This window comes from Penaeus monodon, chromosome 6, assembly GCF_015228065.2.
Source record: "Penaeus monodon isolate SGIC_2016 chromosome 6, NSTDA_Pmon_1, whole genome shotgun sequence".
NCBI classification, from domain to species: Eukaryota; Metazoa; Arthropoda; class Malacostraca; order Decapoda; family Penaeidae; genus Penaeus; species Penaeus monodon.
In genome coordinates, this window is record NC_051391.1 from 11,534,896 (window position 1) to 11,560,385 (window position 25,490).

The 25,490-nt window shown below is 39.2% G+C and overlaps 1 protein-coding gene and 1 long non-coding RNA gene across 4 annotated transcripts in view; both read right to left on the bottom strand.

The window, feature by feature from the left end:
• LOC119574206 (sodium- and chloride-dependent glycine transporter 2-like) overlaps nt 1-25,490 on the bottom strand; it is a 98,421-nt gene that overhangs the window by 65,288 nt on the left and 7,643 nt on the right. The window lies entirely within an intron of this gene.
• On the bottom strand, nt 22,201-22,681 carry LOC119574208. Its single transcript, XR_005228838.1, has 3 exons — nt 22,661-22,681; nt 22,426-22,554; nt 22,201-22,301 (listed from the first exon to the last, which is right to left on the bottom strand). It is a non-coding gene; the product is annotated as an uncharacterized LOC119574208 (long non-coding RNA).

The window sequence follows — 25,490 nt, forward strand, 5'->3', positions numbered from 1 at the left end:
TTTATTTACTTGAAATTTAGGTGGTTGCGGTATTTGTACCATTGAGCTTAGGTTTTATGCTAATTATGTGGAGAGATTTTGCTATGATCAGGTCGAATTTGTTAGGAAAGGTCAAGATTTTGTTAAACGGGTATGTTAAGGTGAGAGTGATCTCTGATTGCTGAGAAGGATGGTTTACTCAGCGGTAGGCCAGTCCTGAAGTTGCATTTATGTTCGAGAATGTGGTGTGCAGCCATCGAGAGGATGAACCCACGTACCTAGCCTGACAGCTAGGACAGTGTAAAAAGGTAAACCACATTGGAACATAAATCAGAGTTGCAATTTCTTCTGCTGTAGAAAATTACCAATAGAATTGCTATTGTGAAAAACAAATCGGAAACTGACTTAAGGATAGCACTGCTCAAAAAAATTGTTTAACGAGCTTCAGATTTCAAAAGTAAGAGCGCCCGTACATGGTAGTTTTATATCTTTGATGTCTTTATTAATTGTGGTAATTGCAGTTTTGTGTGAGAACTTCTGACAAAGTAAATTATTCATTACTTTATGAAAAGGTGGGATGGGTATTCATTCGAAGCAAAATATTCTCTTAAATACATGGCTTCTGTGTGAAAACTGGCCCAAGTAGAACAAATATTGTAGACTTCAGGCTGTTCAATTTGTAAATAAGAGGTATGTAGTTCAGAAAGTGAAGTCCGAGACCAGTGAATAATGGTTTCCTGTAGGTGTTGACAGAGAAACGACCATTTTGAAAGGTAATGGAAGGGTCCAAGTTTTTTTTATTTATTTATTTTTATTAATTTTCATTTATTTATTTAATGTTAGGGTCTTGTGAATTTAGACATGAAAGAAAAGGACTGATATGAGAGGGGCCACTGAAAAGCAAGAAAGTGTCGTCCATATATCAACTATAAAAATTTGGTTTGAAGTTGGAAGGGCAGTTATTGAGCCAAGGTTATTCGTCATAACAGAGGAAAGTATTAGCATAACAAGGGCCAAGTGGTGATCCCATTGCTACGCCGTCAACTTGGGTGTAAAGGCAAACATTAAAAGTAAATATTGAATCGTGAGCAGTGATGTCTAAAAGCTTTCTAAAGGTTGTTTTGATTAAACCAACCGAGTTCAGAGTAAAAGAGGTAGCTTTATCAACTATTATTTCTGTGGTTTCTTTCAGAGGAACATTAGTGAATAGTGATTCTATGTCAAAGGTGGCCATTGTAATGGATATATTGATTTGAGTGAGTAAATTTCTTTTACAAAAGCAAAAGTTATATACAGTATACCGATAGGAGGAAGAGGGAGATTATCTGTACAAAAAAATTGGCAATGTACCAACAAAAGAAATCATGTGGCTAATAGGTACACCGAGTCTATGGCCAAATAGGAAACCAAGTTTAAAGCAGAAGTAGTGAGAAGGTTGTGACTTCCCCAATGAATGTAACAACCTATTTAGTTTATATTCCAGTTTTAAAAGATAAGTAGAAGTGTCAGAGTTAATTAGTTTAACTTTAGAGTTACTACCAAGTATGGAGTTTATTATAGTAGTCGTCTCTGTTAAGGATAATGACTGCCACCTTTATCTGGTCTGGTAAAGATTATTTTATGATCTTTCGATGATTTCAAAGAAGCAGGGAGTGACTAGTGCTCATGGTTGTCCGTGAAATGTTTGAATTTCTTGAATGTGTTGTTAGCCACAACAGAGATGTTATTGGTTTCTTTATAAATACTACCGTTTCGGATGGTGGCAAAGTTTCTCAAAAGAAAGAAATATGTGTGGTTAATGGTGTTAGATGGCATACAGCAATCCAGACCAAAGAAAGTATATCTTTTTGAAAAAGAATATTTTACATGGGTACCCATCCCACCTATTTCATAAAGTAATGAATAATTTCCTCTGTCAGAAATTTTTACACAAACCTACATTTACCACAGTTAATAGAGACATCTGATTTATGTTCTAATGTGGTTTACCTTTTTACTTGTCCTAGCTGTCAGGCTAGGTACGTGGGTTCTATCTCACAATGGCTGCAACATCACATTCTCAAACATAAATGAAAGTCTATTAGGACTGGCCTACCACTGAGTAAACCATCCTTCTCAGCAATCCGAGAGCACTCTCACCTTCACCCATTTAACACTACTGATTTCAAAATCTTGACCTTTCACCTCAACAGATTCGACGTGATCATAGCCGAATCTCTGCACGTAATTAGCATAAAACCCGAGCTCAATTGTACAACTACCGCAACCAACCTATATACCAAGTAAACAACCATCCAGTTGTTAAAAGGATAGTTACCCTAATTTGCCTCTTTTCCACATTAGATCTGTACCTTCGTCAAACTGTTCTGTATTATATGCTTCGTTATTCTTTGTCAAGCACTTTTATACATAAATTTTGTATCTACTTTTAGCACTGATGATGGAGATTGATTCTTCGAAACGTCTGCAACAATGAAGTTTTACTCAACAGTATTGGTTTCTCTATTCCTGATGACCAATCCTATAACCAACACATAAGAAGGAAATATGGCAAGAGTACAGAACTTCTTTCACTCTAAGAAATTGGAAAAAGGTTACATATATATATCACATTCTTTATGCTTGATAGATAATACAAATATACACAAATTCTCTTGTATTATACATATAAACTGTGAAGGAAATATTTCACACGATTAACATATCTAAATGGTCACCACAAAAAAAGCACCGAATTCCTTGCCTTTGAAAGCCGGGCAGACGGAGAAGACGCCGAGGCAGCTGGAGGAACTGAACTGCCCGACGGCCGTCTCCAGGAAGAACAGCGGGATGCCCACCAGTACCAGCGTCAGTAGGTAGGGGACCAAGAACGCCCCTGTGTCGGCAAGAACAACAACTGTACAAAAAGCTGTGATACAGATTCACTAAGGACGCACATCTATTTTCTATATGATTATTACCTATATATTAATCTATGGCGATTTCAATTCTTCTTACCTCCGCCATTTATATAACACAGGTAAGGGAATCTCCATACGTTGCCAAGCCCAATGGCATAGCCCATCATTGTAAAGAGGTAATCACATTTGTGTGACCAGTGTCCTCGCCCTTCCTTCTCGCCGTCTACGTCGGGGAGGCTGTCGCCGCTCGAAGCCATCTGGACCCTGTGTCGTGAACGTTAACTTTGCACTCCTTTTGATTTCCAGAACACGAAGACGATGTTGTCGTCTTGGGGCTTGAATTCTCTTCGGATGGAGGGCCCCTTTGAAAGACATGTATATGTTTAGCATATTTTGCTTTGGTGCATGTTTAATCTAGACTGGAGGGTTTGATTTGTTATGCGAAACTGTATTCAAAAAGAGGTAAATTCTATATATGTGTCTATATATCTATATGTGTTTATATATACATTATATTTATAAATATATATCATATATATATGTACATATATGTATATTCACATATATACATATATATGTACACACATATGTCTGTATATGTATATATATGCATATATGAGTATGTATACACAAATATGTATATATGATATATGCAAATAAATATGTATGTGTATACATAAACAAATTATATGAGTGTATATATATATATATATATATATATATATATATATATATATATATATATATATATATGCATAAAGATATACAAATATGCACACATACGTATATATGTGTATGTATGTATATATATACACTATGTGTATATATGTGTCTGTGTATGTATGTGTGCATGTATGTATTGTATATATGCATGCATTTGTATGTCTAAACACACACACACACATATCAAAGTAAACTAACTGCTTAGCTTGGAAACCGTGAATTCAATAAATTGTTATTGTGTGTTAGGAAGTTCCAAAGATATGGAATATAATTGAGATTATAAACAATAAGCACTGTGTATAGATTAGTCAACCTCCCAACCGAACTGTAACGTGTGTGTGTTCATTTAGTAGCGATTTGTAGTCTTCAATTTTCTCAAACGATGAACGCGTTTTCACATATCGACAGTATAAATTTAATAAAAAGAACATCCCTTAGGGCATCCCAACTCAGTATTGAATCTGAAAATGTTAACCTTGTTATTGCTTCTTCGGGTATAGGGCAATAGGTCTCAAATTTGCCGAAGGTAAAAGTGTATGGGTAGGGTCCCTAGTTCCTTTCCACGGAGAGTGCCGGTGTTACTTTTTTAGGTAATCATTCTCTCTATTTTATCCATACTTGGTACTAGCAAGGTAGGCATCGAGGTGAAGTTCCTTGCCCAAGGGAAAAAACGCGCCGGCCGGTGACTTTTGAACCTCGAACTCAGATTGCCGTCGTAACATCTTGAGTCCGACGCTCTAACCACTCGGCCACAGCGGCCTTAACGTTATGCGTGTACTATAAAATGGCACTCCTACAGTTAACCTTTCTTCTAATTCTGCTTTTGATAAGTTGTTAATGGCTTTCCACAGGGACAAACAAACAGTTGGATAATTTATCAACTTAACCACTCCTTACCAAAATATCCTGTTGCTTATTTCAACGTAACTATATGTTTTTACAAGTAACTAATCAACTTGATGTAAATATGGTTAACAAAAATCACAATAAACGAAGGTTCTTAGGTTTTTTCTCTGATATTTTGGAGAAAAAAAATGTAATTATGTATATACATACACAGGTCTCAATTAGTACATTTTCATTTGCCAATTCAAAATGAAAATCTACGTGATTTTTTTTTATAATATAAAGTAGAAGCTGGATACGCACAAGTGTCTGCTGCGGAGTCACTGACGAAGTGAACGGAAATTATGCTGGCCCGACTTGTTGTAGTCTGTCTCCCGGGTAACGACTGTTTACCTGGTGAAGAATAATGACCAAGATAACGCTGATTATTCCTGAAGTGATGAATATTATGCAAGGCTTTTGTTACGAGCGTTTTGCATGTGAGGGCTTATTAAGTAGTGTTAGCGATACATAAATAAACAAATACATCTGCATATACAAAATCTGTTTCTATATATGATTTATATATATTGAAACACATACTCATATATATATTTATATATACATAAGTACATATATCATATACATGCACACGCACACGTACACGCGTGGACACACATATATATATATAATATATACTATATATATATATATATATATATATATATATATATATATATATATATATTATGTATATATATATGTATACATATAACACACCACACTTATATGTGTGTGTGTTTGAATACACACACACACACACACATATATTGTGTGTGTATACATTCAAACACACCACCACACACACACACACACACACACACACACACCACACACACACACACAACACACACAAAACATATATATATATTTATATATATATATATAATATATATATATATATACACTTATATGTGTGTGTTTGAATATATATACAAAATGTGTGTGTACTTTGTGTAATACTTTGAGATGTATGGAATATAAGCCAATGCTTGTCTGAGAGTATATACGGATAATAAGATTGCTACGCCAGTGGGTCTTTGTCTCTGGAAAATCAGCAGTACACCGACAAGGCCTCCAACAGCGTGAAGAGTGAACTGATGGAGGAGGTGCAGACTCTGAAGGGCGAGGTTCAGGGCCTTGAGGGAGGAAGTGAAGTCGGAAAGGCGGCGTCACGAGGTAGTAACGTTGCAAGCAGAGAAGGCAGACGAGGTTCTGGCAACAGATGCCAGAGTGTCAGATTTACTGGGGTCTGCCTGGGGTCCGTGGCAGGAAACCCCCGGGCCTCGCAGCACCCGTGTTGGAGCCAGGGGTTCGCTGCAGAAGGCTGGGGACCCCCATCGGAACTGCCCCCTTGGGGTATAGGTGGCGGCAAACCCGGTCAACCCGCCTCGTTGCCTCCCTCACCCCCTCCTCCCCCCCGGCCGGTGTTAGTTCACGGCACGCGTTCTCCACCCCGCAGCCCCTCGGCCTCCAAAACATCTGTGAAGCGTAAGCCGCTGAGTACGACGGGAAGGTGGCCTTGGAGGCAAATTTTCGCCAATTTGAAATGCTGGCATCTGCCCAGGCTGGAGCCAGGAAGAGAAGGCTCTGCAGCTGGTAACAGCGTTAAGGGGCCCCGCGGTGGAAGTGTTGGGGCATCTGCCGGCATCCCAAACTGCTCTTACACCAGCGTGGCGGAGGCTTTTGAAACGCCGTTTCGGGCACCACCACCAGGCCGAGGTATATCGGGCCCGTTGAAGAAGCGGACTCGTGAGCGTGCGAGAAAACTGTCCCAGTGGTGCAGGATGTGGAGGCGCTGGTAAGGAGGTTGTACCCCCGGCTGCGGAAAGGAAAGATCATGGTCCTGGCCCGCGATTTCTTTGTTGACGTTTTGCAGGGCCAGCACTGCAAAACTATGTAAAGCAGGCACACCCTGAGGACCTGCAGTGGTGCTAGCGAGGCCCTTTGGGGTTCGAGGCCTTCCTGAAAGGGAACCAGTGGCCTAGGACCAGCTGCTCAGCCCAACCCTGACCTCTGGGGCCGGAAGGCTAAAGTGGAGAAGGTAGCATTGAGGAAGGTGAGCCCGAGCCTTTCCAAGGCTTGTGTTGGGGCGCGGAGAGGTAGGGCACAGAGGGATTTGGTGTCGGAGGGAGCAGAGAACACGTCCTCCTCAACCGGACGGATTCTGATGCCTTCCAAGCATTGCTGCAAGGACTGGGGGCAGGTATGGTCACCATCTGAGTGCATGTTCTAAGGCTAAGAAGTGGTAAAAGGAGGAAAACTCGGACAGGCTGGAGAAGGGGCCGAAACACAGCCGTCCGGTTCCCAGGCCCCGACTTGGGTAAGCCCGCCGTCGAACCAGCACGATGCAGGTGGAGGGCTCAGTAGATGGGAAGCCTACCGCCTGACAGTGGACACTGGGCTGAGAAGACCCTAGTGCGGCCTGATATGTTGGCCACTATGCACTTCCAGATGCACCACAGAGACTGTGTGGTGGTTCACGGGGCATTGTGTACAGCTCAAGGGCCAGTGGAGGCTCGTATTGGCGTGGGCAGCATGTGCAGTGGCTCCCGGGTGTATGTGGCCGATCTGGCCGAGCACTGTTTGCTGGGCCTTGACTCCCTGACGCAGAGTAAGGTGTGTGTCGACCTTGGACGGAACTGGTGAGGGTGCACGGTGAAGATGTGCCCCTGCTTCAATGGTTGGCTGTGCAGGGGATAGTTACGGCTGAGCGACTGCCCCTTTGCCCCCAGGACAGAGTCTAGAATCCGGTGTCGACTATAAAGGGTGATGCGTGGAGTAGGGGGCCTGTGGAGCCTATCCAAAACCTGCAGCTGGCTAATTGTGAAACGGTTGGGCGGACCTTGTTGGACCAGGGGATGGGGTTTGTTACAGTGTTGGTAGCTAACTTCTCCAATAAGGACCTGAAGGGGCCAGCCCGGTGCAAAGCTGGGCACTTGTGAGGAAGTGGAGCGTCCAGAAGAGTCGTCGGGGGGCGATGAGTTGGTTGGTGTGGGGGCCCTTTTCCTGACTTCCTCGAGGACTTGGGCACCGGCTGGCCAGGAAGCTACTCCTGGGGCCATGGGAAAAAGAAGATGACGTTAGCCCAGTAGCGGCGATGAGGACTGGCAGACGCTGACCGAGATGAGGACGAGCATTTGGTGGTGAGGGCGATGCAACAGACGTCAAAGGTGACCATGAGCCAGGTCTTGGGGGAAAAAGATACCCCTCTGGGTGCCACTCCCAATCACCGCCACCCACACCTCCTCCAGAGCGACCCCACGAGAGTGAAGAAAGCTCGCTGGATGTAAGATTTTTTTTGTTTCTGAGAACTGATTTTTCATTACGGTTATTTTTGTTTGAAAGAATTTTGTTTCTTCCTGAGGCTAATTTTATGTAAATTTTCTGTATTTTGTTTCATGTTTTAGGTATGTCAGAGCAGACGGGTCGTCTGCTTGATAGGGGGGATAGTGCTATGCCAGTGGGTTTTTGTCTCTGTGTGAAACATGTGTTAACATGAAAAGGATGACCTGGGCATGTGTTAACATGAAGGGACCTGGCAAAAATGACGCAACTGGCTGTGAGCGGGGAGCGGAGGACAAGCCGAGAGACGTGGTTGGGTGCTGCCCTGTGAAGAGCTCGTGTGTGCCTTGTGACCTGAATAACTTTGTGTTGCCCGTTATAAGCTGTATCGTGCAGTGTGACATGCTGGTTTTCCCTGTAAATTGTGCTATAGAAAAGTGTATGGGTAATAACTTGTGTAAAAGGAAAGACTGTCATTTTGTGTTTATTTTCGTGCCCTGCCTCGCCCCTTGGCGTTTCCCCCGGGGGTGTTCTGGGACGCTGTGGTGGCCGGGGCCTCTTGGAGCTGTTCAGTGTTCCACGACCCCGTTGATAGCACGCCGTCTGCCTAGCCTGCCTTGCGTTGGTGGCAGAGAGACGAGCCGGCCGGCGTAACAATATGATGGAGTGCTCTGTCCTTAGTACATATCAAGTATCTTATACATATTTTCTTTTCATGGAAATGATAACAAAGATAAGAATAACAATCCTCAACAAACTTCATGTGCATGTTAATGAACAGGGTGCGTTTAAAGCACTATTATCACAAAAAAGGTTAATGATCGAGATGAAGATACGAATTGCTTTAAAACTTGTGTACATGAAATTTATGGCGCCTTAAACCCCGGCGATTAAATCTAAGTTTATACAATATATATATATATATATATTATATTATATATATTATATATATATATTATATATATATATATATATATATACGGCCACCATACACCACGCGCGCGCGCGGCGCATGCACATACATATGTATGTATATGTTATTTATATATATATTTATATATATGTTATATGTGTGTGTGTGTGTGTGGTGGTGTGTTATTAACAAAAATATATAGCTATACTGTATAACTTAGATTTAAAATCCATAACGAGGAATCTGTCGAACGACGCCATAACATTGCATGTACACGACGGTTTTCAGCATACATATGTATGTTCATGCGCGCGCGTGTACGTGTGCGTGTATATATACATATACATATGTATGTGCATGCGCGCGCGATGTACGTGTGTGCGTGTGTGTGTGTGTGGTGTTTGTGTATGTTGTCCATATATATATATATATATTATATATATATATATATATATATATATATATATATATTATATATATTATATTATATATGTATGTATAGTGTGTGTGTGTATACAGAAAGAGAGAGTAACAGTGCATGTAAGTTGCTACCTACGTCATGAAGAACATCATATTTTTAGAAATATACCCCAGCTGATATCTTTGTTGAATTTACGATTAGACTTAATTAGTTCATTAATTCTTTAAACGTAAAAAAATATTGTTTCAGCGGTCAATTAGTTTAGATTAGAATTGCTGATTCGATTGATAAACAGGTCATGAAGAAATTTGTGTATCTCTGTATATATAAATTATACAATATAATATATATATATATATATATATATATATATATATAATATATACATATATATATATATATATATAATATATATTATATATATATTATATATATATGTGTGTGTGTCTGTGTGTCTGTGTGCGAAGATAGATAGATGAATAGATATAGATGTATACATGCATGTATGTATACACAATAACTATAGTGTATGTGTTTGTGTGTGTGTAGTATATCAATGCGGTATTAGGTTGTGATCGAGCTGGCTATGAGAGGTCTGTCGGTCCTCTTGGCTCGGGAGCTGATGCCGATAGCGATAATAACCTCCTTTTCCGGGACTTGCAAGGTCCCCGTGTCTGAGGATTTCTGGCTCTTGCTACTAACGCTCTGGGATACTTAAAACAGTTACAATTTTGTATCTCACATCGGAGCCGTTACAATACCGTAAGGCCTCCGAAGGCCATACTCGAAACAAAATTAGCAGCCATGTTATGACGTCACACATTGTAAAGTACCTTGTGAGTTACAACTGCTCTGGGCCTCTCGTACGGGTTTGAAACCGGATATAGTACAATTTATTTCCCGATGAAAACCCTTTGTAAATTTAGTTGACGGACGCCAAACGACGTTTATGTGGCTGCTTATCTTCATGACCGAGCACTGCAACGTCAAAGTCACTATTATCGGGAACCTTTAGTATTTATTGCAATATCAGATTTCTTGGATTTGTTTTACTAAAACCTTCTGTGATGCCAAATATACAACTAAATGTTTTCTAGGATTATTAATCCGATGATATATATGATATATAAAAAGAATATTTTTTGCCTGAAGACGATTGCTAGTTCCTATTATCATTTCTCTTTGTGTATAGAGTTTGTACTATGGAAAGTAGGGTTATCCAGGAAAAAATTTAAATCATTGTTCATTTATTTTACTAGACTTGGTTGAATCTTTGGAAGTATCACTCGGGGAGCCTTCCATGTGTTGGTGACCGTTGGAGGGTGGCAAAAATGACAGCCATGGCTTTCCAGGGCTGACTGCTGTATTGGTCCATTGACTAACGATCTGCCTTTTCTTGGTAGTCAATGGAATTAACTTACAATGTAAACATGGACCTTACAATGTGCTTAATACATTGATAATGGGTGGTTTACAATATAGTAAGGAAATCGGAAAGTACGATGTGTTAAGATGATTACATCCTTGACCTTATAACGGACGGGTAGTTTTGAGTATCCCTTGACGTTTATCGATGGACATGATACAGCAATGCGGTGAGGGAAATCGACCACATCCTCGTTAGCACTAGCTGAAGGATCCTCCAGAACTACAGGGTCTACTGGAGCGCCAAATTCTGTGGTACTGACCATTAATTGATAGTGGCTACCCTCCAAGTCCACTTCAAAACCCCCCAGCGATCCAGTGATCAATGGTGATCATTGAACTGATGGAAGGGGGGGGGGGATTCATATGGATAGGCTGATGGAGAGGGTGTGTGCCCGGGGATTTGCTAAGGCTATTTTTGGTGGTTTCACAGCTTGATAACCTACCGGACCCTGTATTGCTGTGGTATCTCTTCAAGCGTGAAACACTTTTCGCAGGGGTTTATTGGCGACCGCTCAAGAGGAGGACAGAATTTTCATCCACAAGAGATACTGGAAGCTATAGAGTTTTTTTCTCATGCTCAACTGACGGGAATTGGACTCGGTCACTATTTAGAAGGGAAAAAGAATAGTTTATCAGGAATTTTGCTGTGGAAATCGAAGGCCGTTTCCTAGTAAATGACATTCGTCCTGCCAGCCAACTCCCAGGTAAGCTGAACTCACAGACGACTGCAATCCGCGGTCGGCCGAGGGCGACTGCTTAGGAATGCGACACCTCTCCAAAAAACTGCCAGATACAAAATCCCTTTCTAACTTCCCCTCACCCAAGCCCCATCCTTTTGGGCCCTTCCAACATCGTTCCCAAATCTCCTCTTCCCCATCACCGCCTCCTTCCCACAACCACTCTGGGGGCAAGCCTACAATTTATGCACATTATAATGCATGGGCTCTTTATAATGGAAATCATGTGTGTGCTCAGGTAGCACTGTTCACAACGTTTGTGCACGAGGTGAGCGCGTATGCACGGAAGTGGGCAGGTGTATGCTTGTTTGTGTGTACATGTCCATGTTGTGTGTGTGCATGCAAGAGAAGCAATACATGTGTATGCAGGGCGACTATGTTTGCGTAAGTACAGTTATATGTATGCGTATAGTTATGTGTAAGAGTACAAGATGTACATGAGGGTATACATTTATATATAAATACGTAGATATGTACATTTTTGCATGTTTGTATATTCATATGTTGTGTATGTATATGTATGTTCGTGTATGTGGGATGTATAAGTGTAGGGTGTGTTTATATATGGTATATGTTGTTATGTATATATGTGTATATATGTATATTATATTATATATTATATATATATATATATATATATATATATATATATATTTTATATATATATATATATTTATGGGGATTGTGTATATATATATATTTTATATTATATATATGTATATTATATATATATATAATATATATTTTATATATATAATGTGTGTTGTGGATGTTTTTTTTTTTTATGTTTATGTTTTTTTTTTTTATTGTGTGTGTGTGGTGTGTGTGTGTGTGTGTGTGGTGGTGTGTGGTGGGTGAACATTACTGTGTTTCTATAATGTATGTTTGCATAAGCATTATATGACACATATATGTGATGTTTTAGTCTAAGTACGTGTACAATGTATGTACGCATGTGTGTTCGCATATATGTGGGTGTATACCCCATATGTGGGTGTGTATACAAAATATGTGGGTGCATATACACATATGTATGCGCATATGTCTATATATGTGCATGCATGTGCATGTGTGTGGGTTGTTTTATAATTAGGAGTATGTATGGATATCATATGCATAGGAGCATATGTAAAGCTGTATGTTGGATGTGCATGTTCACGAAAATGAACATAGCGAAAATACTTAGCGGGTGAACAACTATGTCTGCACTAGGTGTACTAGGATAAATTAAATCATTGTATAAAATATAATTATACATATATGCACTTCTGATACTCAAGCCCATGTTCATGTTAGTATACCCTGGTGTAGTGAGGACGCCTGTGTGTTGCTGTCCTCACTAGACTGCTGGAGGTGCTTATCAGTAGCATCTCGGCTACTACTCCCCCCCGAGTACCTTTCCAAGTAAAAGGGGGGGGGGGTTTAGGTGGAACTAATCAAACTATCTAAGGCATTCCTGAGGAAACCCTTTCCATTAAATGGGATGTTTGTTTAATCCTGGCCACTAGAATTACTAAGGCAAAGAACGAAATTCTAAATGAGGAAACTCTCTTTTGGAGGGTAAAACCCCAGGGTAGCAAAACAGGAATTAGGTGGAGGTTTTTTAGGTTAAACCCCAAAGCATCGGAAAGGGGAATTTTGCCAAATTCATATTGTAACGGAAAAAGAGTGGCTTCAGTAAAAATAAAACTAAACAATAGGTTCAACCTAAAGATTGTTCAGTCTATGCTCCAACCCAAGCCACAGTGATGAAGGAATAGAGAGCTTCTATGAAGATGTCCATTTAGCCAGTCAGACAGTAAAAATCCATTTCACAATAATTATGTGATATTTTAATGCCAAAATCGGTAAAAGACAGGTGAAACCGTAGGGGGGAATCACAGAATAGGCACTAGGAAGAGAAGGGACAAATGCTTGTGGAGGCTCCATCACTCAATATCATGAATACATTCTTCGAAAAAAGACTAGAGTGGAAGTGGACATGGAAGTCACCATCTAATATCAAAAACGAAATTACTTCATAATTTCAAATAGGAGCGATATAGCAAAATATCTGGAAGTTATTAATTTAGTAAATGTTGGCAGCAACCATAGAATGGTCAGAGGCCAAATTAAATTACACATCAGAAGGGAGAGGACATACTAATATGAAAACTACAGCTAAATTTAATTAACTTGAAGACCAGAGCGACCGACTTTAACATCCAAAACAGATATTCACAGCTCAGCGATGAAGATCTCAACATTGACCAAATCAACAAACAGTTCAATGACATGATAAATGAAGCTGCACTTGAAGGAGGCGGTAAGAACATGAAAGTATCGTCAACAGAGACAAAATAGCATTACCGGAACTAAACCAAAGGTTATAAATAAAAATAAGAGAGATGTACTGAAATTCAATACTCAATAGATGAAACGGTGATCTCAGTTACTATCATTAAAACGGTTAAAAGCAGACTCAAATAGGGAACAGAAAAACCAGATGGAGAAGTGACATATAATAAGGATGAAATCATAAGAGTAGTGGAAGACTTTTACAGAAATCTATACAAACAGACACGGATAGAAGCGAACGTCATAACTACTGCAAATGAAATGCAGCAGCTAATAAACTATCTGAATAGAGAAAGTCTGAAAGTCGGACTTAGAATGAACAAGAAAAAGACTTGATCATGTTCATAGTAGAGTTCAATTTGAACAGATACATGTAAAAGGCGAAGCGCTACCGGTACTTAACAAGTTATATACATAAGGCAACTCGTACAGACAAACACATCTAGCTAAGAGTAAATTATGCAATGCATTAGTCTAGGCTGGAGCGCCTTCGGCTGATACAGTAGTATACTTAGAGAGTCCTTGCCATTATGTTTAAAAAGAAAAGTCTTTAACTAATGCGTCCTACCAGTTATGACCTATGGATCAGAAACATGGACTACAACCAAATCACTGGAGAGGAACTAATAAGTGCCCAGAGAGGGATGGAGAGGTTGATACTGGGAATTAACCTGAGAAATCGGATGAGGGTGACATGGATCAGGAAACAGACAAAAGTGGAAGATAACTTGTGAAAACATAAAAGAAAAAATGCCAATTGACAGGTCATATATGTCGAAGACAGGACGACAGAAGGACAAAGAAAGTAACAGACTGGTCTATAAATAACATAGAGAGGTCAAGGACCAAACCAGTGACAAGATGGCATGACGAAATAACGAAATTTGAAGGCCAAGACTTGAACCAAAAAATGCAAAACAGACAAAGTTGTAAAAGATTGAGAGAGGCCTGCAGTGGACTACTACAGGCTGATGATGATAATGTCTGTATATGTATATATATGTATATATACACACATATATAAATATATATATGCACACAAATATATTTTCATATATACTTAAATCCCTTTGGGGGCTACCACTCCCACCCCCCAACTGGTCCACAAAATATTCAAATTATATGTTCCGGCAGGACACAGCCCAGTCCTAGTAACAGTTTTAACCACCCATTAGCATAATCATCAACTTCAACGGGCAAGGCTTTGGGTCAATGGGATTTTCCAGGTTGTTATAAGAAGAAAGTTGATGGTTTGAAACAGTCGACATCAGCTCTCCTAACTTTTGACACATTAGTCCTTCCAAAATCAGTTAAGTTGGCATAGTACCAACTCAAGGTAACGTGCCCAACCCTGTGTGGTGCTTCCTCTGCCAGGGTTATGGGCATGAAGCCAACTCTTGCTGCTTTAAAGAAAATGGACAACCAAGAGTGTGTGTAAAGCGTAGTACAACAGGTCATCAAGATGACAACTGTCTAGACCCAATATGCTGTTACCACTGCAGAGAAGCTCATGTGGCTTCTTCAAAGCAATGTAAAAGATCCAAATTTGAAAAAGAAGTATTGGTAATAAGGTGCAAGGAGAAAGTTAGTTTTTCAGAAACAAAGCGACGTGCCCATGTGCTGTTTGCACAGCCCGGTAAGTCCTTTGCTTCGTTTCTAGCCCATCCTCCTTCCTGCCAACCTTTGCCCTTCAATATTTCTTCCACCACACTCTCTGCCACTACCTTTAAACATCAGTCCTCAATGGCTGAAACTACCTCTGGTGAGTTGTTCCACCAGAAATGGAGTAGGAGTGAGGGGTCTATTGAGGAGACTCCTCCCAAAGTAAGGTCTTTGGAGCCATCAGTTAAGGCTCCAGAGGCCTCAACGGTGACAGATCCAGGAGCCTCCACTGTTAGGCAGAATGCCCATGAAGCTAAGGCTCAGGTATGCCCTTTGCCCAGGCAAAGGAATCCTGAGTCTGTTTGAAAGACTTCTCAGAGTGGTGTCGTTGGAGCCGTCAGGAAGGGCTCCAGGGGCCTCAACGGTGACAGCTCCAGCTGCCACCACATCCACAAGGGCCTCCACTGCTAGACAGAATGTCCCTGAAGCAAAGGCTCAGGTCTGTCCTTTGCCCAGGCAAAGAAATCCTGAGCCTGTCAAAAGGAACCTATGGAAACTAGTTCCACAGGTAAACAACCCTTCAAAAGATACTCCCAAGATCCTGGAAACGGACAGCCTAAAGGTGTGGGGCAAACCTTGACCACAGGTGTTGCCAAACACCTTAAGAAGAGGTAGTTTGAAGAACTGGATACTCTAATCCAATGGAACTATCAGTGAAGTCACTCAAAATGGGAAGAACTACATCTGATAGCTTCATGTAACTCAGTTTGTGTATGCCTACAAGAGATTATGACCAGGGAAAATTGTCCCATTTCTCTGAGAGGATTCCAAGTTCAAGCCAATTATGGGACTTTTGATAATGGACCTCACGGAGGAGTAGCAGTAATGGATATTCCCTTCCAGGCCATCCACCTGCAGACAACACTGCAGGTGAAGGCTGTGAAAATAGGCTTTCTCCACATAATCTCAACATGGATGATGTGGAATATCTACTTGGGTAGTTGCCACATCCATTTCTATTCTTGGGAGATTTCAATGGTCGACATCACCTCTGGGGAGACACTTTGTGCAACCCTCGAGGAAGGACCTTTGAGTCCTTGTTTTTAAGAGTAGATGCGGTTTTACTGGACAGTGACACTGTCCAGTAAATCACATTTCCAAATTCAAACTGGGACATTCTCCATATAGACCTGTCAATTGATTCACCTGATTCACAGTTGAATTTCACTTGGCAGGTTATGGAAGCGACCAGTTTCCAATACTTTTGGAGAAAGTGAATGGTATTCTAGCCAATAGAGTGCAGAGATGGCGACTTGAACATGTGGACTGGAATTTTTTTTAGATTAACTGCAGTATTGAAAGGATCTGTGAATGATTTTCAATGTGTTCAAGCTGCTGTTAATCATTTCACATTACAAATTCACCTTGCAGCAGAAGCATCCATTCCCAAATGTAGCGGTCAGTACCCTCGACCTTCAGTACCATAGTTGTCTGATGAATGCCAACAAGCTGTCAGAGCAAGAAAAGCTGCATTAAGGAAGTTGAAGCGACGCCCTAGCAATGTAACCTTGATCCATTACAAAAGGACCCAAGCCAAGGCCAGGCGAGTCCTAAAGGAGGCTAGGCAGACGTCGTGGAGACAGTATATCTCCTCGATTAACTCTGGGACCCCCTTGGCATGGGTATGGGACAAGGTGTGTAAGATCGCTGGAAAGAGCACATCCATGTCACCACCTGCTTTGAAGATAGATGACATAATCATCACAGACAAAAAATATGTTGCAAATGAGCTATGAGATCTCCTCTGGAGCATTTTACAGTGCCCGATTCTCCTCTCTTTGGGATGAACAGGAACGACACCCAGTGCCGTTCTTCAGTAAGACTGCAGCAGAACCTCCATACAACTTGCCATTTTTGTGCAAGGAGATGGAGTCTGCTTTGCAGCTCTATCTTAAGATTGTCCCAGGAAGTGACAATATTCCATACCAAATGATATCTCACTTACTGGAGAGCTCCCAGAAGTTCCCATTGGACCTATTCAATAGGATTTATAGGGAGGGCACATGGAAGGAGGTTATAATCATTCCTGTTCCTAAACCTGTCAAGAATGCTTCCACACCAGGAAATTACAGACCAATTTCTCTCACCAGCTGCATCTGCAAGCTGATGGAGAAAATGGTAAACTTCAAGTTGACATGGCTGCTAGAAAAGGAAAATGTGCTGACACCATATCAATATGGCTTTAGAAAATTGTGATCGACCACAGATGCACTTGTAACGATGGAAACTGCTATACAGAATTCCTTCACACAGCAACGTCAGATTTTTAGCGGTCTTCTTTGACCTTGAAAAGGTTTACAATACTACTTGGAAGCATGGCATACTCATGAAGCTGTATGACAATGGTTTAAAGGAGCATTACCTACCTTCACATACAAAGCTTCTTTACTAACAGGAAGTTTAGAATTCGGGTGGGAAACAGTTTCTCTAATCTGGAAAATCAGCTGAAAGGGGTCCCACAAGGGAGTGTCTTAAGTGTGATCCTGTTTGCCATTGCTATAAATGACAGCGTAAAGGTTGTTCCAAGTGCTGTCTCATGTAATCTGTATGTGGACGACTCTACACTGTACTGCTCAGGAGGAAGCTTACAGGATGTACAAGGACACATGCAGACCGCATTAAATCAGGTTGTACAGTGAGCAACATACAATGGGTTCAAATTTTCACAAAGCAAGACCATGGCTATACATTTCTACAAACGAGGAAAGTTCCACCCCTTCCCTCTATTTAGGAGCAACCCCACGCATTCGAAGAGGTGCAGTACTTGGGTCTAATTTTTGACTCAAGGCTTATATGGGTGCCTCATATCAAACAGTTAAAAGTGAAGGCTACAAAAGCATTTTTTATTTTGCAGGTTTTTTTCACATCTATCTTGGGGTGCAGACCACACAACGCTTCTGCGGCTTTACCGAGCGCTTATTCATAGTAAGCTTGACTATGGATGTGAGGCTTATTCACTTGCAACTCCCACAGTTCTCCAGTTATTGGACTCGGTTCATAATGAAGCTCTCAGAATCTGTACAGGGGCTTTCAGGTCTTCACCTGTGGAGTCCCTTTTATGCTGAGAGTGGAGAACCAACTCTTTCATTACACCGGGACTACATGAACCTGATTTAGTACACGAGACTACAAAGGATTCCAGGATCTCCTACATCCAGATTGGTTTTCAACCTCCTTGAGGATAGCTGATCCTATGGTAGGAGAATAAGTAATCTTGTGGAAGATCTTAATTTAAATCTTATTAAAGTTCTGGCTGTTGGAATTCCCCTTTCCCCCCTTGGACTAATCAAGTCGAGCTGGATTTGTTTGGAATTGGGAAAGGGGAGAGATCCGAAGTAGAAGCAGATAGTTCTAAATCTGAAAATGGTGTGGGCTTTGCAGCAGTGAGCTGGGCAACTGTATTTGGCAGTCTTTCTCTAGCAGCCTCGATCTTCACTACAGAGTTACATGCCATCCTTGCAGCAGTTAAGATGACTAGAGATCTTACAAACCATTCTATTGTAATATATTGTGACTCGTAGTGCCTTGCAAGCAATCAAGAGCTTAAACTCATCTCATCCAGAAGTGAGGGAGGTTCAAGATTGGCTTGCACCGATGTCAATACGTAAAAGGATAACTCTATGTTGGGTGCCAGCGCATGTTGGTATCAGTGGGAATGAGCGAGCTGAAACGGAAGGCCAAGGTAGCTGCCGCTCAGCCTTGTGATGCTCGCTTTCTTCTCCCACACACCGACCTGAAATCCAGCATCAGGAGTTGTCTTCGCGATAGATGGAAGGAACAATGGAGGCATACCTGTAGAAACAAACTGCGAGAGATTAGAGATGACCATTGCAGTTGGATGCCCAACATCCATCCCATATGAAAAGTTGCATTAAGAAGACTAAGAATCGGGCACACAAGACTGACTCATGGGCCGATGATGGCTAAAAGTCAAGCACTTTGTGAGGGATGCCAAGAGCCATTAACGATCGCACATGTAGTGGAAAGATGTGCATTTTCAGACCAAAGACGTATGTACTTGTCTCCCCCATATACACTGAAAAAATATATTGGGGGAGGATTGGGGACACAGAGGGTCTTATTAGTTTCCTTAGGGAGACTAATATTTTCAATAAAATTTAGTTATGCATAATGTTTATGCAATAATTTATCCACTTAGAGCATAATATTTATGTTTTGATTTTTAATCTATTTATTTATTGTAAGATATTTATTGATAGATTTTTAAAGTTTTAAATATTTTAATATTAATATCTAAAAGTATCCGCCGCTAATGACCTTAGCAGTTGACGCGGCAGATAATTTTAAAAATCAATCAATCAACAAGAGCTGTATTTCACTGATGCGATGCACTGTACTCTCCGTGCGTGCGTGTTTGTGTGTGTGCTTATATGTGTGTGTGTGTGTGTGTGTGTGTGTGTGTTTGTTTGGTGTGTGTGCGTGCGTGCGTGCGTGCGGGCGTGCGTGTGTGTGTGTGTGTGTGTGTGTGTGTAGTTAGACTTGTCAGCTTCTTAAAATGTATGTAAATTCCCCCCCCCCCCCGTATAAGTAACATTAAGAGTCTCACTCAAATTCTCGCGGCAACCACTTTGGGAATCACTGATATGCTGTATAGTATAGGGTATAATGTGAATGCCTGGCAGTTTAATGTTGTCTCAGTTTGCATGAAGAAAATTATAACACAGTTTTGATAAAGAATAAAATATCTTTAAGCCATAATATACAATGATTACACAAATGTCTAACCACAGTTTTGTTAAACATAATCAGTCGGGAGTCGTGAAGGTGCGCTCTCTTGTTTGTATTTCTCGAATAAAGCTTTACAGTGCAAATTTCGGAAATCATTGAATTACTGAGTTATTTTCACTATATAAAATTGCATTAACGTTGTACGCGTCTCTAGATAAAAAAGTCAAAACATGTTTCCCCATCAGACAAATTACAAGATATTCAAAAACACATCTGGTGGAGACGTATTCTCTGCACAGAGGTTGGGATGCAGGAGGCGGTGACGCAGAGGGTACTTGAGGCGGTGCTGCATCCACTTCTCCCTGTGGCTCGGGTGGGCTGGGCCCCAGGCGGCCGACGGGGACAGGCAGGACTTGATCCGCTGGAAAGAAATATGAATAAAAAAAATAGTAGGAAAGTTATTGGCTGATTTTTTTTTCTTATTTCTTTTCTGTTTTTTGGATGGGGGAGGGGCAGCGTTGATCCAAGCTGTTCCAAAGGTGGGGTGGACTGAGCAATACGAGAGTACCAAGCACCAATATTTTGCATTTCACAGGCATTTTGCATGCATATTAATTTCAGCAAAATCATATTCATATCCTTTTTTAAATTACTGATATGCTTGTATCTAGCTGATCTTTGCTGAATATCATACTTCACAGAAAACTTATTTCTGTAAGTCTTTTTGCTTGTTTGAGTACGGTGGAATGCATAGTAAGGATGCTATTTATGCTATTTATGTACAAATAGTTACGTTTTATGTTATAAAGATTGTGTACCTTTCATTCCAGCCGCCATTTTGGGCAGGGATTCTAAAACTTTTAGGCTCGTCGACCCCCAATGGAGTTTCAAGTTTTCTATCGACCCCCTAAATTTTAACTGAAGGACAGAAAAAAGCTATTATGATAAAATCAATATGTTTAGAAGCAGTCGTACTGGTAGTAATAGCAGTAAAAGTAGTAAAAGCAGATTTTTACGAAATATCAACGTGAATTTAAAATTCGAGACTTCAATGGTCCCTTCAACCCCTGTAAATATTCACTGACCCCTGGTTATTAATCGACTCCTTTTCGCTTGTGGCTGTTTATACACTCCTTGGATGGTTCCATGGATCCATTGGGGTCGATATCGAACCACTTATTAAACCCCTAATTTAGATGGCCAACAAAGGACTGAAACTTACAGTACTTTTATATATATAATTTTATCATTATTATTATTATTATTGTGCAGCATTACCTGTTTGAACGAGCCAGCAGTTCTAAAGCAAAAGTAGTAGAGGAAGTAAGTTGGAATGAATTGGATGGAGGTGAGGGCGATGACCCAGCCGGTGCTCTGAGCCCAGGTCGGGAAGGTCTGCCCTCGGTATCCTGCGCCAGACTGATTCAGCACAGTGTTCATGAGGATGCCCTGTTAACGAAATGCTTATGAACCTATAATTGTGGTGTTATGGTTCATCAAACTCTCTTGAACATGTCTCGAATAATGCGGTGCTGTTGTTTTTTCTACATAATTAATGAACAAGCTTTAATCACTTGAAAAAAAATATATCTTGCACACGGACGATATTCAATTATAAAAAAAAAGATAAAATAAACTGATAAATAAAATGAAAAGTAAAAGGATAATGAACATTATTAATCAATCATTGGTGATTATTACCCAGTATTATTACGATGCAGCACCTTTTACACTGACAAGAAACATGATACCAAGTTAATCTTTGTATTTTGTACGAGCACGAGTAGAATGACAACCAGTTACTCTCTGTACTTACCAGGAGCACAAGGGGAGTGACGACCAGCCAAGTGCCCCACCAGCCGTAGCCAATGCGTCGTCCAATCATCAGCTGAAGGTCCTGCCCAGTTTCGACCAGCGCCTACAGGAAAGAAACTCGTAAGTGGACAGATGACATTCATATTTACGTGAAATAAGATGATACTGGAGCAACAATGAAATCAGAATCAACATAATGATCATAATGTTTGATAAGTATAATAATGGTGATGATAACAAGGAGGACAAACATGTAAATGCTAATTATATAATAACAAAATCTTCATCCAAAAATAATGATAATAAAGGTTATTACGCCGAAAATTCATTTGCATGAAAGCCGCCAACGAATTTAGCAACACTAAATGGATATACTCAACATATCTGTAGCTTTTTTAATGCCAAACTCTAAAGGGTTTCTACTTACCATAAAAATAGCCGAATATGCATATCTGGCACAAACAAACAACAATAACGGTGAATGAAGCACAGTACCAGTCAACCAGTGTTAACCAGTATATCCCACCCTGAAATGCAATATGAATCTATATGTATATTCATACCCAAACTGCTCAAAAGAGTATTCAAATTGACGCATTTCGTTGCTATTGTTGCCAGTATTTCCTAGATCCCTGTGCACCGTCTACTTACATCCGTCCCAAAGATGATTGTTGCCAAGAAGGAAATGAAACATATGAAGAAAGTGACCCAGCCTCTGCGACCACGTAACTCTGCAAATTCGTCTAAGATGCACAGCACTGGAGTCTCTAAATAAGCAAACTGAAATGGAATGCAGATGGTATGAAGTTTGCAAGCCATCCATCCACTGCTACCTCTCTAAATTGCACAAATGACTCACACGAACGGCATTATATGATCGACTTACGCAGGAGTCGATGCCCAGGAAAGAACAACATCAGGAGAAAAGGACGGACCACAAGGGAGAAACCGGCATCAGGATAAGCCTCGGGTAGACGACGAACACCAGGACGGGCCTGAGGAAATATTTCATGCTCTTGCTTACCTATAACGATACATACTGAATTAAACCATGGGCAGTCCCCTATTACTTTTTTTACTTTATTTGTTAAAATCAGAAGTATATAGCAAACCTTCTCTAACATCTTACCAGCAACAGCAAGTTCTTCAATAAAAACGCCAGCTCTCTTGGCCATGAAGCCGAGCCCCGGAAACGCAATCCCGCCAGGGGAGGTGCGCTGTTCGGACGGGAAAATGAGCCGTCCCTCGTGCCCGATTGTTGTTTTTGTAGGAACCAAAAGAGATGACGACCCCCCACCGGGACCCAAAGGGAAAAAAGATCTGTATGGCCGCTGCCCCCCCACCTGGTTCAGGTGTGCAAAGGAAAAACCACGAATGAGAGGAATAGAGGTTTTCAGTAGATTTCTTTTATAAAAGCCACAGATAACGAAAATACTATTTTTTCATATAAAATTCAACCTAAGCTATTTAGTTTCACCTTCTCTTTTTAAGTCTTTAAACTCGGGATAATTAAAGTAGATTCCATCCGGGGGCTCCCGGAAGTGTGACCCCACGTTCACAGAATAACAGCATGACAAACGGGAAGATCACTGGGGCCACCGCCTGCACACTGACGCATTGTCACATAACAGATTCCTATCTTATTCAGCAAACAGATCTCTCAGGTAAAACCCGTCCATATGTTTTTGTGCTGAGCGGGCTTAAATAAAAATCTTTCCAATTCCGGGCCCTGACGTTAGGGGGAATTTTAGAAAAGTATTTTTTAAAAAATCGATTTTTTGAACTCTGTAAATAGCTTCGTTACCCCTTTGAGATCACCTTCTTTCCCCAGAATTTTTAATCCCTTTAAGAGCAAAAAAAGAGGAAGCGAGACCATAAAGGCACGATAAAAACCCGGGCCACTCGATGCGGCTGGGGTCGTCGATCCCGGGACGAACCCCAGTATTTTTTGGCTGAGGGAGAGCCCAGGGTGAGGAAAAACCCAGGGGCTGAAGGGGAACAAGGGGAAATGAGGGAGGGGCCCTGTTTTTGAGAGGAGAACCGGCGTTGGAAGAGAGAAAAGGGGTAGGGAGAGAACCGGCTTTTTAGGAGAAAACCATCCCCCCCAAGGGGTTATATTTTCGACTTATTATATAAAAACATATCATCCATAATTTGTTTATAAACCCCCTTACATACGAAAGCATACTTACTGAAAGAATTCATCACTGAGACACACCGTCTTTTACATCCCTTCCTATATAAAATACTTCCTGCTTAAATGGGAAAATTTTAAACAAAAAGTTTAAACTTAAATATTTGATTATACGTTTCGTAGTAGTGCACACACATAATTCTAACTACACATTTTATAGCTATTATTTTATATATTAAATTTTTATAAAAAAATATTAAAGTGTGTGTGTGTGTGTTTTTTACCCCCCACACACCACACACACACACACACACCACACACACACCCCAACATAAAAATATATATAATATATAAATATATATAATATATATATATTAATATATTTATATTATATATATTATATATACATATTTATAATTTTATATATAAAAAATTTATATATATATATAATATTTTATATATATATATATAATTAATTATATTATTATTTTATATATTATATGTTATTTTTATATGTTATATATAAAAAATTATATATATATATATTAATTATATATATTTATATATATATATATTTAAAAATTATATATTATATTTTTATTTTATATATTAAATATTTATATATAATATATTTTATATATTTTATTATATTTTATTATATATATATTATAAATATTTATATAATTTTATTTGCATTATATGAAAAAAAAAAAAAAAATTTTTTAAAATATATTATTATATAATATTATTATTATATATCTTTAATTTATCTTTTTATATGTTATTAAAAAAAAATATATTTTATTTTTTATATTTATTATTTTTTTTTATCTTTATTGATAAATATTTTGTATATTTATAATATATATATATAATATATATATATTATATATAAAATTATATTATATTTCAATTTTATATAATTATATATTATTTTATATATATATTATATATCTATATAATTTTATTAAAATATAATATACAACTCACATAAAAATTTATAATAATATTTTATATTATATATATATATATATTTATATATTTTTATATATATTTCTATAAAAACCATATTTTATATATTATACAAAATTTTAAAATATTTTTTAATTTAATATAATATAAAATTAATTATATATAAAATTAAAAATATTATATATAATTATTATATATTTTTTTTTTTTTTTATTTTTTTTTTTTTTTTTTTTTTTTTTTTTTGTGTTGTGTTTGTGTTGTGTGTGTGTGTGTTTTGTGTTGGTGGTAAACCACACACACACACTAATTCTTTTATAATTTTAATAATTTTTAATAAATAGATTATAATATTTATGTTATTTTTAATAATGTGGTGCACATATCTATCGAAACGTATATAAAAATATCTAATGTTTAAACTTTTTTTTTTAAAACTTTTCCGTTTTAAGCATGAATGTATTTTTATATAGGAAGGAGATGTAAAAGACGGTGTGTCTTCAGCTGATAAATTCTTTCAGAAAATTTGTCTTTCTATGTTAGGGAAATATATACATATTTATGGATGTTATGTTTTATATATTAAGTCAAAATATTTCCCCTTTGGGAGGGT